This window comes from Mus caroli, chromosome 15 (genome assembly GCF_900094665.2).
Source record: "Mus caroli chromosome 15, CAROLI_EIJ_v1.1, whole genome shotgun sequence".
Lineage (NCBI taxonomy): Eukaryota > Metazoa > Chordata > Mammalia > Rodentia > Muridae > Mus > Mus caroli.
The window spans coordinates 8326858-8347076 of NC_034584.1; positions in this window are offsets into that span (position 1 = coordinate 8326858).

Sequence of the window (20219 nt, forward strand, 5' to 3'; positions counted from 1 at the left end):
AAAAATTAAAAAAAAAAGAATCACCCCCACAGGCTCATAGATTTGAATTCTTGGTCGCAGGGAGTGGCACTATTTGAAAGGATTAGGAACTGTTGTCTTGTTGAAGGAAGTATGTCATTATGGTTTGTTTATGCTTGACCCAGGGAGTGGCACTATTAGAAGATGTAGCCTTGTTGGAGTAGGTGTGTCACTGTGGGTGTGGTTTTAAGACCCTCATCCTAGCTGCCTGGAAGTCAGTATTCTGCTAGCAGCCTTCAGATGAAGATGTAGAACTCTCAGCTCCTCCTGCGCTATGCCTGCCTGGATGCTGCGATGTTCCTGCCTTGATGATAATGGATTGAATCTCTGAACCTGTTAGCCAGCCCCAGTTAAATGTTGTCCTTATTAGAGTTGCCTTGGTCATGGTGTCTGTTCACAGCAGTAAAACCCTAACTAAGACATGTTATTGGGTGTGGGCTTTGAGGTTTCAGAAGCCCACGCCATGCCCAGAGACTCTCTCTTTCTGCTTCCTGTTGATCCAGCTGTAGAATATCAGATACTATGTCTGTCTGAATGCTACCATGCTCCCTGCCATGAGGAGAAAGAACCAAACCTGTGAAACTGTAAGCAACCCCCAATTAAGTGTTTTCTTTTATAAGAATTGCCATGGTCACAGGGTCTCTTCACAGCAATAGAACAGTGGCTAAGACAGATGAGTTAACAAGACCACCAGTTAATTATTTAGTTTATATAGACTGGCTTCACAGAAACCTTTCTGTAATGTTTAGTTTCATCTGAAATGAAATGCAAATATCCTTAACTTCTATGGTCAGAAATTTAAAGAATTTTACTTTAACAATAACACACTTAAGAGTAAAATGTTCTGGCAACATTTTATATCTCTGTGTGAAAACTCCCATGATGGAGTTGGTCATACTGAAAGAATGTGGAGTTGGGCAAATCTGTTTGCACAGTTTAAAATGAGTTAGTAATTGGATTATTTTTTTAAAAAAAATACATAGTTCTGCACTGTCTCTCACTTTAAAATGTCATCTTTTGTAGTACCTCGTATGAAAAAGATTAGAAAACTTAAGAAAGATAATGAAATCTGTGGTGTGAGTCTCTGTTGGCGTTAATTGGGGGTACAGAGTTATGCAGAATGGCAAACAGATCGTGGACTTAATTGTCGGAGTAGTGGGATCAAGCAATGAAATGAGAAGGATGCACTTTGAAGCTGACCAGGTCGAGGGCTGAACGAGGCTTCACCGTTAACTAGCTGTGAGACCATGAATGCCATTCATCCCTAACCATGCTGAGCCTCAGCTTCTTATTTGGTACATGTTTGCCAAATGAGTTATCCAATCCTTCCCAACTCAGGATGGACCATGACCCCACCCAAGTCCCTGAGCTCCAAGAAATGTTCTTTGGCACTGACTCTCCTCCAGCACAAAGAAAGAAAAAGCTGTAGCCTGTGTGTTTGAGACTCTTGGGGGTCTCTGCTTCCTGTCTAAGGGCAAATGCTTCCAAGGCTGCAGAGGCCTGAGCATCCGCGAGGGTTAGTGATACAAACACTTCCTCAGAAGGAAGAGCACAAAGGTACTTTTGACCTCAGAAACGACCACTGGGTATCTAGCTAGACAAAACACCCAGCTCACATGGCTCCTTTCCAGAAGAGGGCCTTTGCTCTCTTTCAATACCAAAGGCCTATGCTGACTGGTTTCCTGATTTAAATGGAGTCTCTGCTTTCTAAACCAAAAGTCACAAGTCTGAAAACCTTATCCTCTCCGGCTCCAGCTCGTCAAGCATCCAGTCACAGGGAAAGCCTGCCACCAGTCAAGGTCACTTGTTACACATTACAGTCAGTGTTCATTCATGGTCTGTTATGAACCAGAGATGATGCCAAGTGTAAACGACCACCACCACCAAGAGAAAGCACACAGCCCTCCTGCAGAGGAGTAAGGGTGCATTTCTACTCAGTCCAAGCGCCTTAGAAACTCTAGCAGCAAACTCTGACTGTTAATGTATCTTTTTGGGAAGCCTGAGGGTTCTGGTTCCAGCAAATCCAGTCAATCCCAAACTTAAAGCAGCAAGAACACGGTGGGAGCGAGAACATTTGAAACATGAGATAAAGGGCAAGCATTGGGCATTTCCACAGTGAAGCCCAGAAAGGCAACAGAAGCCAAGGGAAGCCTCCATCTTTGATATTGTACAGAGAGAAGGAACCATGATATTTGCAAGAAAGACTGACAGCCAAGGCCCAGCGGGTGATGCAAAGATATCTCGAGAAGCCAGCGTTGGAGAATGTCTTCAAATGGATGTATTATTTTAGATGGCTCAGCATGTACCTAGAGTGGTTTGGACTTTATTATTAAAGAGAACAGTCAACTCGTCTTTATCCCCTCCTCTTCTCTTTCCTCCTTGAACTGTTCCTTTCTTGTGCTGGAGGAGAGGCTGTGCAAAGGAGCATTGCCTGGTGCATCAGGACCTGGAAAGGATTATGGCTAACACTCTGTGGTGATGTAGATGACCAAATAACCTGTTTGGGAAGTGTGCTGATGGAGAAGTTCATTCTGATGTCTTTAGGGGTCTGAGAATAATGTTTCTAGATGAAGCAGCACATGGAGGTGTCAGCGTCAAGGTGGCACTGAGTCACAACAGCCCAAAACAGTTACAACAAGAACGAAATGTTCACAGGCAGGAACATCCCACTGACACTTAAGAGCAAACCACAAAGAGAAAGAAGACAACAAGTAAGGGACTGGAGTGACAGTAGGAAGATGACTTTGTGGACGGTCAACCCAGCTAGGAATGAGAACACCAGGAGAAGGGAGAATATTTCTGTGGAGAAGGGATGGGAATTTGGTTACCTGCGAGAAAGCCGACTACAGGGAGACAATGTAGGCAAGATGGGCAGATTCATCATACAGAAGCCATGTAGAGATATGAAAAAGGAGTGAACCTATGGGGTAGAGTTGGGATTGGAGGTATTGCTATGAAATCACAGTTGTCTATAAGTAGATACAGAGATATGGCAATTAGTGTATATTTATATACATATTCATATGTAATGTGTATACATATTATATACTATACATTATATATAAATCATATAATATATGCACACATATATGTGTGTATATATATATATATATGTGTGTGTGTGTGTGTGTGTGTGTGTGTGTGTGTGTGTGTGTGTGTGTGTGTAGTTTCTATTGGCCTAAGGAGTAGCTATAAATCCCTTATCCTAGCTACCTGGAAGCCAGTCTTCCACTAGCAGCCTTCAGATGAAGATGTAGAACTCACAGTTCCTCCTGCACCATGCCTGCCTAGGTGCTGCCATGCTCTTGCCTTGATGATACTGGACTAAACCTCTGAACCTGTAAGCCAGCCTCAATTAATTGTTGTCCTTTACAAGACTTGCCTTGGTCATGGTGTCTGTGCACAGCAGTACTTTCCATTCCTTATCTTCTGAATTTGCTAATCCTAGCCAATTTGGGGGAGCATACCGAATAATAAAATAAATGATTTCCAATGCAGTTGTTTATACCATGTTTTACTAAGTTTCAAATTCCAATTTTCTGGGGCCTTTGACTTTCAGCCTCCTAGATACGCATGTGTGTGGGCACTGCAGAAGTGTTTAGGTGACACAGCTTGGCACTGATGTTATTTGATCTCCACCTACGGGTATTTGTAAGACCAACTTGCATGCACCACTGAATTCTGTTGTCTTGGAGCAATTCTGTGGCTTGCCTCCCTGAATGGATGTTGCTTCCCCATACTCTGCCATGGACGTCATATTTGTAGCCATTCATCAATGGAAAATGCTGATTACACACACAATGGAATATTATATAGCCTTGAAGTTCAGTCATTTGCACCCACGTGGATAAGCCTTGATGGAAACCTTATGTTAAACGAAATCAGCCAGACACAGGATGTTGGAGATTGGTTCTAATGCTTTGATTCAATAGGGAATCTGCGTGTCCAAACGCTGAAGGTCCTTGTCCCCAATTGGTTTTTGATTGATCAATAAAGATGCCAATGGCCAATGACTGGGCATGGGGTGGGACACTTGGAGTTGAGTGGGTAGGATACAAAGAGGAATGGAGCAGAATCACCAGGTTTGAGGTTTGGAGGAGACAGAAAAGGAGATCTTCAGGAGAGAGGGCCTATGAGCCATGTTCAGGTGTGAGACTGCTGACCACTTGCCTGATTGGGCCTGGGGTAAGGGACGGTGTAGGAGTCCCCAGCCTTTGAGGTAGCCAAGGTGTTTAAAAACAAGCTAATGTTTTTGTGTGTTTCATTTGCAGATCCAAAGACAGCTCCTGGGAAGGTGCGTGCACGCAGTCTGCCGGGAGCCAAAGTGGTGCAGCGAAAACTCACCGTTACAACAGGAGACCAATACCACGTGTTTTCACTCACTTGTGCAAGCTAGATATAGTGACCTCATAGAATCTGAGAACAGAAGAGAAACCAGAGCCTGGAGAGAGTAAAAGGATGAGAGGCGTTGAAAGGGATCATCAAATATGGAAATGCACTTAAGATGGAGCTCGTTTCTAGCGCTTTATCCTCCTGTAGGGGAAGTGTGCCTACACAAACGACTGAGGATTCCCAGCACAGCAAGTATGACTGTTGAGAAAGATACACTGACTACCCCACTTGATCCATTGCATATTATATTTATGTATCAAAATGTCATCATCCACTCATATATAGGCACTTATTATATATTAATTTAAAATTTTTAATGCTCTTGAAACCATCGCAGAGCTATGTGTGGTTAGGCGTGTTGTATTCTCCATTAAGGCACACACCCAGCCAGGCAGAGTGGTCCACACTTTTTTTTTTTTTTTCGAGACAGGGTTTCTCTGTGTAGCCCTGGCTGTCCTGGAACTCACTTTGTAGACCAGGCTGGCCTCGAACTCAGAAATCCGCCTGCCTCAATGCTGGGATTAAAGGCGTGCACCACCACGCCCGGCTGGTCCACACTTTTAATTCAGCACTTGGGAGGTAGAGGCAGGTGGATCTCTGTGAGTGCTAGGTTGGCCTGGTCTATGTAGTAAGTTCTGGGACAGCCAGAGCTACATAGTGAGACCCTGTCTCCAGAGTGGGGAGGGTTGTGGGGCAGTGCCCAGGAGCATGTGCCCAGGGAGGGCTAGCCCACTCAAAGAACGAGATAACTTCTTCCTAATTTTTCATAGAAGAGCTGTATCACCCAGCAATAACTCAGATCTGTAATTTGTACAGCTCTAACCCAGTTGGCATAAAAACCATGCAAGACTTCAATGTCCAATCTCACTCAGCGCCACTAAGGGCTGTTTTTCAACTATAAATTCTTCTGCTCTGCAGGGTGTCAGGAGCCACAGGCTTATGATCTTAGGAAACTGGGAAAATAACACTACACCATGATGCTGAATCATTAGCACATCCGGTGCCAGTAGGCTGGGCAGAAAAGAAAGGTTGCATTAAATTCCAAAATGACAATCGTGTTGTTGTTGCTCCTGCTGTTTACTTTATATTGATTTTTGTGTGTGTGAGTTTCACATCATGGACCCCAGTCCCGCTCATCTACCTGTCCTCTCATGCCTGCCCTTTGCCCTTTCAACCTTCCCGCCAAAATAAAACACAAACGCAGACAAAGCATAGAAAACATCTCATCATGGAAGCTGTAGTATGCCACAGTGTGTCCTACAGTATATTCCTCGGTCCACACATCTTCACTTGCAAATGTTCGTTGCAATGAATTGGTCTGGTTCATGATCTCTGGCTTCTCTGACACCATCAATATTGGATCCCCATTGGGACTCGTCCACTTGCCCTGTGTCGTAGAGATCCTGCAGCTTTGGAACAGCAGGATCTTTCATAGTCCCCAACCGTTCACAGATGATACAAATTCTGGGATAGATTAACTCAGAGGCCTGGGTGGTAGCTGAACTGGTCACCCTTCTGGCTTTTCTTTACCGGCATCACTAGGGTGGGGGGTGGGGCTCTGCAGCACTGCTCAATGGCGCCATTGGGGGGAAGGAGGGTCAGCTCTCCTGCTCTCCTGCCCTCTGGCTGGCCCGACAGCAACCATGCCTCCAGAGCTGGCTGCACTATGCTGACCAGTCAAGGTGCGGGCCCCACCCTGTCAGGTGCTACAGCCTGTGACAGCTCCCCCACTCTCACACTCTCGGGACTGGCTCTTCTGTGCCCTCGCCGTCAGGACCAGCTCTACTGTGTTGCCCACGGGGATGCAAGGCCTGCTCTCCAGAGTGCTGGTGAGCTCTAAGGCACGCCATCTGGAGCTCATGACCATGCTGAAGGGGGGGGGGGGGAGGAGATAGGGGCATCACCTCTAACACCTGTGCTACCCCCCACAGTAGACGAGTTAACAGGGCCAGCCCCCCCCCCATACTCATGCCCTCGGGGCCGGCTCACCCACACCCCTACTACCAGGACCAACTCCACTGTACTGCCTGGACAAGGTGCAGGCAGGGCCTACTCTGCCAGTGAGAGAAGGGGCAAGCTCTTCAGAGCGCAGCATCCAGTGAGGGGTGACTGATGTGTTTATAAAAAGATAAAGAGAAGAGGGAATATGTTCTATGGAGGTGTGGAGAGGTATGGGGGAAGGGGATGTCTCAGCAGGCCCATGCCAAGGCATTCCTTCCCCCTGAGGGACCAGCCACAACGGTATAGAATAGAATAGAGTTTATTCAGGGCATGGATAGGGGAGTTAAAAAGGTAGTAGAGGCAGAGAAAGCGAGAGTAGAGAAGTAGAGGACTAGAGGCCAGCCATGAGCATGTGGGGAGGTGAAAGGGAATGGAGAGAGGAAGGGAAGGGGTGAGGGGTCAGAGTGGGAGAAAGAAGGCAAGAGCAAGAGGATGAAAAGGGGGCAAGCAGCCCCTTTTATTGAGGGTCAGGGCTACCTGGCTGTTGACAGATAACTGGGGTGGAGCTTAGCAGAATGCTAACAGTTGCCATGATGCCAGTCATGATGCCAATCATGCACAGCTCCTAGACATCCACATGGTCCCTGGTGGATGCCCCAACCAAGGACAGCCCCATGTTTTCTGGTGTTAATATGAGTCATAGACATGGACCCCTACTGCTGCATAGCCACGTGCTCAGACTTGACCCTCAGCAGCAGCTCAGGCTGGGGCCTCACCATGGCCCAAGGTGGCAGGGCTGGCCACTCACAACTACTCCTCACCACCCTCAAGTCTCCTGTGCCACCCTGCTTCACAGTATTCAGGCTGCTCCGCTTCTCTTTCTAGCCAATCTGACCGTCACATACTGGCACACTGTGGTGGCTCCCACTGCAGGCTGGCCACACGGCTGGTGGACCTCCGTGCTGAGGCCAGTGTCCGTGGGCTGACACTGAAACTGAGGTCAAACCTTCCTGTCTCTAAGTTGTTTTACCTCGGGTTTGGTTTGGTTTTGGTTTCATTTGGGGTGGAGAGGGAGTTGTTTTTGTTGTTTGTTTTGTTGTTTTGTTTTATTTATTTGGGTTGGTTTGTTTGTTTGCCTTAATGACAGAACCCGACTAACACAAAAACTTTGGAAACAGCAAATACCTTCTAGCTCCATCTTCCTCCACAAAAAGGGGCTAAAAAAACAAAACAAAACAAACAAACAAAACAAGAAATGCAGCTCCTAGGTGTATCTAGACAAATGCTTATAAAACCTAGGACAGCCAGTGGAACCATCAAGGAAGCAATGTACGTGTCAAATGGAGAAAGCTATTGGAGGGTTAAAGCTAAACGTGACAACTGTGACAGGCTGGTTAATATACCCATCCATACATTGCCATACCAGGATCTCTGAAACCTGTGTTTCCCACTACAGAAGTCACTTCATGAGTGACTAAAGACCTTGAGATGAAGTTATTATTCTTGATTATCAGGGATGATAAACCCAATGTTCTCAGAATACAGACTATGAATAAAGTTGTGTGAAGAGATTTCTGAGTGCTTGTAAGATAACTTCAAGGAAACGAGACAAAAGCCTTCTAACCTGTTTCTCCACAACGTGGGTTCTTCCTGGAATGTGCTCTCGTGTCCTTCCCAGGTGTAGTAAATCGGAGAGGATTTTGCTTCAGATTAATCATCATCTTGCTTCCATTATTCAATATTTCCAAGCACAGGTTATCCTTGTGGCTGTACACAGCCTAAACTCACCAATTTTACTCCTGACTTTGCTTAACTAGCCCTCAGGATATAAATTGTCTGAGACTTTAGTCCACCTTATTTCTAGGCCGCCACTATCCCCGGTTCACACCAACTACAGCAGTAAATCCACTGTAATTGCAGGGAACCTTGGAAGGTGTCTTGACTATCTTCTTGTTGCTGTCATAAAATACCCTGACCAGAGCAACTCCGGGAAGGAATGGTTTGTTTGGAGCTCACATCCAATACAGTCACTCATGAGTCACAGCAGCAGGATCTTCAAGCATCTAACCTCAAATCCTCTGCTCCTCAGCTAGATTTCTCAAGACCACAGACTAGGGAATGGTGTCCCCCAATTAGGGTGAGTCTCCCCACCATAACTTAATAAAGTTAGTCCTTGAAAGGCACGCCTAGAGACTTGTGTCTTTGATGATTGTAGATTCTATTGGGTTGACGATCAATAATAACCATAGTAGAGGGAATCACTGGATCAGAGTCAAAGATTAGAAAATACAATGCCACTGTCTTTGAAGATGGAGGAAAGATACTACCAGCCAAGTAGTACAGGTGGTGTATCTAGAAGCTGGAACGAATGAGGGAGGGACATTCAGAAAGCAGACAGCCTTCCCATCACCTTCATATTAGTTAGCTCAAGGAGACCAACTTTTAGAATCTGTTTTTTACAGCCATGAGATAATAAATTCACATTGTGTAAGCCACTAGGTTTGCTGGGATCTGCTAGAGCAATCAAGGTGAGGACTCACAGAAGAAAAGGCTCGTTGTTCCTTACAGAGGAACAGGGCTGGCTCATAAGAAGTGCTAGGGAGGAGAAGAGTCTGTAGGAGACACCCAGGGGAGCATATCTAATGCATACCGCATGGCCCTGTTTTGTGATTTGAGAGTTTGCTTCTGTGGACAGTGAGCAGTAACCTTGCAAACCTTACAGGAGCAATTGGTGGAAGTAAATTAATGTGTGTTGGGGCAAATATCTTCCCTGTTTCAGAAATGAAGTTAGCTCCCCATCAACTCAATTTGGTACACAGACAGCCCCATTTCTCAGCATCTGTTGAGTTCCCTGTCATCCTGTTCTACACCTGAGGGCTGCCCCTGAGTTCCAGACACCTGGAAACCTTCACTCCAGCCCCTGAGGGTCCCTCCAGACCTTGGTTTAAATTAGACCTCTGCCTGTGTCCCTGTACCCTCTCATCTAGATTGGGCCTCCGAATATCAGCCTCTGGCCTGCTTCATGAACATTTCTCTGCTTTATGACAAATGTGGATCTGGTGACCACTTTCTGTGACCTTGCTTCTTATGTCTTTGAGCTTATGCAGACTTCTCAGACCTAGGCTTTGATTCAGCCTTCAAGGTCTCCTTTCACCTCTCAGACTTGCATAAAAGTAACATTCATTGCTAGGTGTTAGACCTGGCAGAGTGAGCATCCCCACCATCAAAAGGAAGGCCTTTATCTTCAGCAACCCGAATGAAACAGAAGACACGATGAATTTCCTGTCTATTTCTGTGCCAGGAATTATGTTAGTTCCACTGCAAACATATATGATGTATATGTGTGAATGTATGTATGTATGTATAAATGAATGAATGATTTGATTATAGAAGACACCACAAGAGATAGCCAGATACTGTGGACTATAATCACAGCATATTCAGAGGCAGAAGCAAGAGAGCTGGGACCTTCAGGACCTATCAAGACCTTGTCTCAAAAAGCAAAAACCAACCAAACCAGGAAACCAAACCAAACCAGGAAAGGTTAGAGTTGAAAATATCAGTGCCCTAGACCTTGAGAACACACCTCCTTTTTAAATCACTGTTCTCCATAGACCATGAGCATGTTGATGTAGCGAATGTGGCTAATCATAGGGCCCCCTGTGCTTCAAGCAGATCAGTGTGCTTCCCTCAACCCCAACCTGGCAATCAGCCCAAGACTGAACAAATGACCCAAGTCAGCAACTAATCATAGAGTAGCCCATTGCCAGTGTTGCCATAGAAACTGGAGGGAGGAATGTTTCCTGAAGGAGGTGAGGGAGCAAGATGAAGGCAGCCAGGTCTCTGATCTCATGAGAAAACCTTGATGACGAGAATAAAGTAGGTCAAAGACCAGAGAGTCATAGCAAGAACATGAGCTTTGACAGTGTTTCAGTCCCATGGGAAGCACAGTGCTTGCAAGTGCAGGCCTAACATCCAAGTGCCCAGGTGACCATGGAGAACTTGCCTTCTCTGGAGTTGAGGTTCCTGTTTGTATAGAGAAGGGTACAGTGGCATTTAGCTCATGGAGATAATAGAATGAAAGGAATCATCCTTATAGAGCACCTTGAACAATGCCTGACACATGGTCCTCTCACAGTAAATAACAAATAATAGGGCAGACAAAATGGCCCAGCCAGCAGAGGAGCTTGCCACAAAGCCTGAAGATCTGAGTTCAAATCCTAGGCCTCCACGTGGTGGAAGGTGAGAACTGACTCCTGAAAGTTGCCCTCTGATCTCCACAAGGGTTGCCATAGCATGCAGCCCCTCAACACACTTTAAATAAATGTAACAAGTAAAGGTATTTTATAAATATAAACTCTTCTTGTTGCCCACAAGACTATCCGTACCCTTGTCCTGATTTTGATTCAGTTCCCAGAGCAAATAGCTTCCACATTTTGCCTGAGCTGAGTTGGCCTCTGTCACTGATGACCTGGAGTCCTGAGAGACAAAGTTGTTTCCCTGAATTCCTAAACCCCGTGAAATACTTAAATGAAGAAAAAAAAAGTTCCCATAGTTGGGCAAGCTTGGGCAACATTTAGCTATTTGCTGCATTTTAATTTATACATTTCTCCCTCTTGGAGAGTCACATTAACACTCAAAGGCCATGAGAAGCCTGCAATTCAAAAGCCAGGGGGATTTTATTCCACAGAACAACTCCAAAGATATTTAACTGCAAACTGTCTTTCTTCTTGCGAGCTCTCCATGTTCCTCTCAAGCAGCTTCCCAGCAAGTATGCTTTGCTGAGGTGGATGGAGCACCCCGGGAAGACAACTGAAGAGTCTTCAGGGCTGAAGCTGAGGCCAGCTCTGCTCGACTCTATGACAGGTGCTGTTTTGACAACTCTGTTCCCAGGCAAATATTCAGGATTGTCACTGAGCATTTGAAGGGTGGGTGCTGAACACGCTGGTTTCCATTTTATGTCGTTCTCAAACTGTGTTACCGTCATAGCTTCAAGAGCTTGCCTTCAAGATGCACATACACCCTGAAATTTTAAGTGGCAGAATTAAAATGTTTTTTGTAACAGTTTGGAAAAAATTATCTGAGACATATACAGGCCTCTTAGGTAAAAGATATCAAGAAAGTTCACTTTTATTTTCTAGCAGCCAATAGAAAGACAGCATATAGTTTAGGAGAATTTCGACTCACTCATAGTGCAGGTCCCTTCATTTTTATTTGTAGAACAGCCAAATCATTATAAAAGTCACCCTCATGTCCCTCTGGGCTAAATATTAATGTCTAATTATGCAGAGCTCTTTGTATTCACCTTTAGGTCAAATCTGGGCAGTGGGTATCATTCTTATGGTTACTAATAATGGTAATTGATTGTTGGGCCCAAAGAATTGTCAGAAGGGAACTTTTGGTCCTAGGAGGAGCCTTAGGTCCCTCTGGCAGCCTTACAATCTAAATTAGACTGTGTTGTATAACAGTATTAGGCATCTGATACGGGACTTGCCAAATTTCATGGCTTCAGGCTCACGGAATGTACATCCCTGTTCCAGGGAGGCTAAATATTTTTCCAAATCAGTAGATAAAACAAACTCCCTGACCTCAACTTACTTCCTGGCGCCTGGAGTCCTGAGTAGCTCATGAGGAGTGTCTGTCTGCTATCAAGTGACAGGACACATTCAGACTGGCTCCTGCACTCGGGACCGTGTGGTACCTGATCCCCGTCTCCATCTTCAGAGCTAAGATTTTGGCCACAACTTAAGTTCTGAGTCCAGAGGGCAACAGGCCAGAGTTAGATACCATTATACACCATTGAATCAGGCCTGAAGGGCAACTGGGGCTTCTTGGTGTGTGAGGCAATGCGCTGCATGGAGAGGCCACTGAAGGCCAGTCATCACAGACCCTGGCAATGACGTCACACCTGAAATGGAGAGAAGGCTATAAGACTGTCTTAAGGGCAGGCTTTAGGCCTTATAAAGCCAACCAAGAAGGGAGTTAATCCATGAACGGGAACATGAAGCTCCCTACCCAAAGGCTCATTGAGTAAACCCCTTGACTCTTACTGACATCTACTGACTACATTAGACACTGTCATATAACAGATGACACAGAACAAGGGAATGTTAGGTGAGAGAAGGTGGTTTCCACAGGTGGTCTGGAAGATGAAATAAGTTAATAGCCAAGGGGAATTGTAGGAATTAGAAAGCCTGTAGAGTATGAGAGAGAATGGAAGTTAATTTCTTTTTTTTTTAAGATTTATTTATTTATTTATTACATGTAAGTACACTGTAGCTGTCTTCATACACTCCAGAAGAAGGCATCAGATCTTATTACGGATGGTTGTAAGCCACCATGTGGTTGCTGGGATTTGAACTCAGTACCTTCAGAAGAGCAGTCAGTGCTCTTAACCGCTGAGCCATCTCACCAGCCCGGAAGTTAATTTCTCAACATGATGAAATCCCATAGTCCTTCAAGAAATCTAGCTCCATAGTAGAGACTACATTTATTTTAAGTTCCCCAAAACGTTCATCTTTCCCTTTTCTAATCAATTCCACTTGCTTTTAAGATTCCACTGCATTTGCATGGGGGTGGTGAGCTGGGATAGGCAGCCTGGTCTCTGGTCGAGCTCAAGCTTAAAACCCCAGTGATCCAGCAGCTGACTGACGCCTACAAGGCATGACAGGCGTTTGGCCACACCCCTTGGGCTCCTGGCTCCTGTCATATAGCTACCGCCTCCTACAGCCCTCCCACCCAGCCTACCACAGACAGGTCTGTGGCCATCAGTCATGTAGGAGCAACACCAAACCCTCCCACATGCAGATAAGGTATCTCCAACGTCTCAGACCAAGCCAATGAGAATGTCCTCCTGTCAGACCCTGACCCACCCCAAAACTGTATTAAGTGTGTGAGAACTACTCCATCATCTGAGATCCTCTGTTATAGGAGCTGTAACACTGCTGCTTGGGAAGAGGTCTGCTCTCCTGAAGTGCCACCTGAAGCTCCCTCATACTCCTCTCTGACTAGGCAGCCTCTCCTCGGCCCAGCCAGGTCAGATTCAGCACAGGGTGATGTAGAGTAACTGAGACATCAACTGCAGAGACAGAGGTGGAGCCAGCTGCAGCATTGGAGGCAACATAGACAACTCCTCCTTCCTGCTTGCATTCTCTCCCCTCTGCCTGAACTGTCACACCTGCCCGGGCCAGAGATCTCTGTGAAAAGCCTCCAGTACCCAGGCCCACACATTTGCACAGGCTACACACACACACACACACACACACACACACACATGCACACAGAGAGAGAGAGAGAGAGAGAGAAAGAGAGAGAGAGAGACTTCTACCTCTCCCTGTTTCCCTGTAAGTAGGTTATGTTTAACCAGAAAGCAGGCATTTGTTCCTTATCTTTACCGAATCATTAAACACAACATTTTCCTTCTGGCTCTTCTCACTGGACATAGGGACTTGTACAAGCCATATTTTTCCTATTCACATCCTACCTCAAAGGCCTGTGACTAGCCCAGGAACTCATATTCTAAAACACACACAACTAATGTCAGCTCAAATTGTTAACATCACACAGCCATTCTTCTCCCATAATGTGCTATGGCTAAACCACCTACAATGGTCCCTCAGAGAATGCCTCAACCCACTGATGGTCATGACTGGAAACCTTCAGATGATAGAATGAGGCAAGGTCATCACTTGCCACTTCTCCATCCTTCAGGACCTGTGTGGTACCCTGCTGTGCACACATGTGATCCTTGGTGAACCTATGGTAGACTGAATGACAGAGGAACTCAAGACATCATTGGACTGAAGAGATTTTTTTCATAGCTGTCATCATGACTGATTACTTCTGTGTTAGTTAGGGTTTCACTGCTGTGAACAGACACCATGACCAAGGCAAGTCTTATAAAGGACAACATTTAATTGGGTCTGGCTTACAGGTTCAGCGGTTCAGTCCATTATCATCAAGGTGGGAGTATGGCAGCATCTGGGCCAGCATGACACAGGAAGAGCTGAGAGTTCTACATCTTCATCTGAAGGCTGCTAGCAGAATACTGGCTTCCAGGCAGCTAGGACTAGGGTCTTAAAGCCCATGCCCACAGTGACACACCTGCAACAAGGCCATACCTCCAAATAGTGCCACTCCCTGGGCCAAGCATATTCAAACCATGACAACTCCAAATTGAAATCATAAAAATAAAACACCTTTTTAATGTGTTTTAGCCCCATTTTATGATATTGTAACATAATTACATTTCTCTGTTCCCTTTCCTCCCTCCAAACCCTCTCATACACACCTTTCCACTCTTCTTCAAATTAATAGCCTCTATTCTTTACTAATTATTACATGCACATATGTGCATACAAACATATTTCTAAATATAGCCTGTTCAGTCCATATTATGCTACTGTATGTACGTTTCCAGGGCTGACTATTTGGCACTGGACAACCAGTTGGTGTGTTCTTCCCTGGAAGACCAGCTTTCCCTAACCCTGTCGTCCACCATTGTGCATAGCTCCCTGTACAGGGTTGAGCCTCTTGGGTTTTTCTCCCTCCAGTTTGCCATGGTCATTGCTGTCATCCTTGTTCATCTCATGTTTTATGGTCGTGTTGGTGAGACTCTGTGGGTATTGCTTTTGATATTACTAGGAGTTATAAACTCACAGCAAACCCTCTGATCTTCCAGCTCTTACAATCTCTCTGTCCAGTATTCTGCAATGTTCCCTGAGCTGGACGGTGGGAGTGTTTTGTAGATGTGTTCTGCATTTTGTTTGATGGTGGTTTTCTACAATGGTCCCAACCTGTTGGAAAGAGACATTTTCTTGATCAGGGGTGAGGACTACATTTATCTTCAGGCATAAGGACAGATGTTTGATTGTTTGAAGTAGCACTGGGGAGTGTGTCTGTCTCCCAGGCTTCTTCTACCATTGTCTGAAAGCAAACATAAAACAAAGCTTTCTTTCGAACATCTGTCCATCTCCACTAGTTCTGGGATGGCTTGAACAATAGAGTGTCAGCATATCTCCAGAGAGAGAGGGACCCTATGATCAAACAGTGATGGTATCTTTAGTTTAATGGCATTTTCTTTTCTGAGAAAGAATTTAGTTCTTGTATCTGCAAACACATTGGTGGTGTGTTACATTGCTCCATAAGCTAATTTGTTTGAAGTCTGAAATGAGGCTCAAACACTAACATATTCCCTGGAATATATTAGCCCCTTCATCATTTTCCACTTGAGCAGCAGGTCATAAGAACATGATAATGATGTTCCTGATGTTCAGCCTTGTAATGGTTAGGAATTTTAGAATATTGAATTTGTCCCTGTATGCTAACGTGGGAGTTCTTAGCTGAGGCCACACAACATTCCCACAATAAATGTTGGCTATTGCAATGAAATTTTTAAAAACGAGAAATGCAGACTGTTGCAACAGCTGAACGCTGCAAGCTCCCTTTGCGCTTGGGTGAAATGTGCTGATGTTTGCCTCAGTTTGACCCGTTTCTCAACGTTCTTGGCATCGTGTCAAAAAATCATAAAAACAACAATGTTCAGCAGAACATCTGAGTCATAACTAAGATATAATTCTGGAATTCAAAATGCAAATGCACCATTTTTATTATGCTACCCAAACTAACATATAAATACAATACAATGATACAAACTAAGTAGAAGTTCATTAAGATGTATAGACTTTGGGCCTGATTAATGTTGGTTTGTGATGTTTTTATTTGCAAGTTCTTTTTAATAAATTTTAATAACTAAAATAATAGTTAATAAATGTAAAAATATAGCACTTTCTCAATGCTGAATTATTAAGTTAAGTACCTTCTTTTCTGTTCATTTGTTTTGTTTGTTTGTTTGATTTTGAGACGGGATCTCATATAGACCAGAGTGGCCTCAGAGTCCTCTGCAGCAGTTCATAGCCCTGAACGCCTGATCCTCTGGCCTCTATCTGTCCAGTGCTGAGATTACACACATATATCTCCATGCCGTCTGTGCAGAGCTGGGAGTCTAATATGGTCCTACTGCGTGTTTGACAATCTCTTATAAACTGAGCTACATCCCAGCTCTATAGCAGCTACTTCCTCTAAACTGCTCTGTATCATTTGAAAGTTGTCTCTAACCCATGTAAGTCAGACCAGTGGATTGAGCTGGACCTAATTGATCCAGAGAGCACAATAACACCATGGCACGTTAAGCAGTTTCTATATAGCCCTTCATCATCTAACATAGCAACACACCTGAGTGTGATACCTATTACTGGTGGCCAACTTGACTACATCTGGAATTCACTAAGATAAAGTCACCAGGCATAGCTGTGAGGAGTTCTTAGTTAACTGGATCATTTGAAGTAGGACGACTCACCTTAAGTCTGGATCATTTGTGGTCGGAAGACCTACCTTAAATCTGGGCCACGCCTTCTTGCAGCAGCCTATGAAAGCCCAAGGAAGCAAGAAGCCTCTGTTCTTTGCCTGTTTGCTCTCGGTCGGTCTCAGTTCACTGGCATTAGAGCCTTCTTTTTCAGGATTATGACGCATACGGAAGACCTGCTGAAACATCCAGTGTTGTAGACTGGACCACTACAGGATTCTTGGACTTACTCACTGAGAGATGGCCATTATTGGACTAGGTGAACCACAGCCTGTAAGCCACTCTAAATCCCCTTTAAGTGTAAATGTGTATATGTACATATACACACATATACGCATATACGTGCATGCATATACAGGTGTACATATATATACACACATTATATACATCTGCACATATGCGCACACACACACGCACACACACACACACACACACACACACACACACATATATATATATATATATATATATATATATATATATATATACATTCTATCAGCTCTGTTTCTCTCGTGAGACCTTTGACTAATAACACATGTAACAACTAAGAATGTAAGATGTGACTAAACTACAAAATAGGATTTTTTTCAATTCATTTCTACTTAATGGCTAAATTAAAATCTTAAAAATAATAACATAACATTCTATTGTATAATTCTGCCCCAAACCAGGTGAGAGTATGATGCTTCTGTAGGGTCCCTGCCTTTCCTGTGTGTCCTAAGCAGACCCTGTTATTTATTCTCTTTAAGAAACGCCCCAAGGTCAACCCCTCTCTCCTACACAGCCATGCTCTTTGTCCTTTTCTCTCAAGGGCATCCTCTGCTTCCTAGGACGACCCATGGGGCACCTCCTGACGCGTTTCACCCTCGCAGGGGAAGAGTGAGTGTGCATCAAATGCCCCAGAACCCCCTGTGCTTTCCCACAGAGGTCGATCTGAGTCTTAAATGAGTTGGGGACAAGTAGGCCACCTTAGAGAACCCGTCTAAAGACTTGTTGATCGTGTCTTCTCTACAACGGTAGTGTGAAAATGACTTCCTAGTGATTGTCACTGGTCACTGTGAGCAAAAGAGAAAAAGAGTGGAGGGTTTTGAATTGTTTGGCCTGGTCTCTTCACGAAAGTAACAGAGGAGGTATCTACCCATGGGAGAAGCCACCCAGAAAAATCCATCCAAATCAAGATGCCTGTTCTGATTTCAAGGAAAATGAGTGTGGACCAGCATTTGCATATGTTTAACAACATATTTCAGTTTTATAATCGCACCGGACAGGGACACAATGGTGACTAGCAAGGACAAATAATCAAAGGCAGATTTGCTTCAGACCCCACTTAGCAAGGACAAATAATCAAAGGCAGATTGCTTCAGGCTCCACCCAAACAGGCTTTAGTGAGCTCCCAAAGCTGGGTGGTACATATACCTCTACCAAAGTGCACTTCTTCTAAAATACAATCTAAACCACTGCTCGTAGACCTTTCTAAGTAAATATCACATTCTAACCAAGGACTTAAATGTGGGGATATAGCTGATAGCATCACACAGTGAGCTGGTTTAGTCAGCTAGTTGCCTTCCACAGTCCAACTTGTATCAGTTCAACTTCCCAGTGGTGAGGAAACAGGGATTTTTATAGAAAGTGTTTTTCAAGTATATGACCACTCTTATTTTTATTTTGGTTTTTGTTTGTTTGTTTTGGTTTTGGTTTTGGTTTTGGTTTTGGTTTTGGTTTTGGTTTTGGTTTTGGTTTTTCAAGACAGGATTTCTCTGTGTAGCCTTGGCTGTCCTGGAACTCACTCTGTAGACTAGGCTGGCCTCAAACTCAGAAATCCGCCTGCCTCTGCCTCCCAAGTGCTGGGATTAAAGGCGTGCACCACCACGCCCGGCTTATATGACCACTCTTGGTTTTCATTTTCAGTTCAGTATTCAATAATTGACATAACCAAGTCAATATCATATTATAAAATAGGTTTTAGATTTTGTTCAACATTAGTGTAATGGAAGTGTTCTGAGCAAGTTATAGATTCTGAGCTAACCACTGGGACCTCAAATTGCAAAGTAAATCCGAGAGCTGCATCTTCCCATCCCAACGTCCGGGCATCTCCGGAGCTCAGACGTCCAGCATGTGCAATTTCCTGAGTCTGACTGTGTCCAAGTTTATCCTTCCCTCGACATCCCCACTGCTTAGCTGAGAATTCCTATGGGGAGAGGCATCCTTAAGGCTTGAGGTATCCATCCTTGCGCTGGGTACCCTCTGCACCTACTGGAAATCGTGCCATAGACCCTGACTTGTTTCCTCAGTGTTTCCATGAAATGTCCTGACTCTAAAACCAGTGGGACACTGGGCATTGAAGCCCCGATGCCAGAGGAATTTGTGGAATTTTATTCTGTGGAAACAAAGTTACAACATTTTAAGCTAGCAGAAACCTTCCAAGTCCAGTCCTGCCAAGGGTCAGATGAACCGAAGCCCTTTTACTGAGGGCTACTGTACTGTACACCACGGCAAACGATCATCATTATCGCCCAGAGTTTATGGCCTGAACTTGATTTCTACCATCTTAGAGGGTTCTTCTAGGTAGCACCACACCATAGGGTATTTTAGAATATGAAGCCGGGGTCTTTATTTGTCTGGGTCACAGTTATTCCAGTAACTCAAGCAGATCCTGGTATATAATGAGTTCAGTAAAGAAAAAGGAAGAGTTGGGGGTGGGGAGGAAGAGAGGGAAAAGGAAGGAAGAGAGGGAGGAGGAAGGAAGAGAGGGGGGAGGAAGGAAGAGAGGGGGGAGGAAGGAAGAGAGGGGGAGGGAGGAAGAGAGGGGAGGGAGGAAGGGAGGGGGAGGGAGGGAGGGAGGAAGGAGGGACAGGACATTGCACTGGGTGGCTGGCAGGGGGTAAAGCATTGTTGAAACTTGGAACGGGAGAGAAATGGGGGCACTTGCTCAGGTTTCTCTCAGCCCTTTAGCCCCATATTTCTCATATCAACAATAACAACATCATTGCGATCACTAACCTTAGTGTCTTACCTTTCGGGAAATAAGCTGAATGATTTGACGGCAAGTGGCACACCACTGGGAGGATTCATAGAACACTGTGAAGTTTTTGCTTGAGCTTTAATTCCATTTTCTATTGTATCTTAAGTTGAAAGTACTGTTGAAGAAAAGCTTAGCTTAGTAGAGCCTTTGACTCAGTCAGTCCGATGCCAGGAGGAAAGTTGTTGGGAAACAACTTGGAGCTGCCATATCAAAGGCCCAGTGTCCACCAAGGCAACTCCAGTGCCAGCAATGTGGGCAACTCGCATGGGGACAGGATTCCTGCTGTCGGACTCTTGTAGCACCGTGCCCAAATGGATTCCAATTCCAGTGGCATCCAGTTAGCTACCTGCTCCTCAGATAGGTCTCAAATTTTTCAGTGTGCCCAAGTATGGGCTGATTCTCAAAGCCAGCTCCAAGGGTGATAAGAAATCTGTGTGTAAAATAGTCTGGGTCCGTTCCATGACTATTCATCCTCAGAAATCA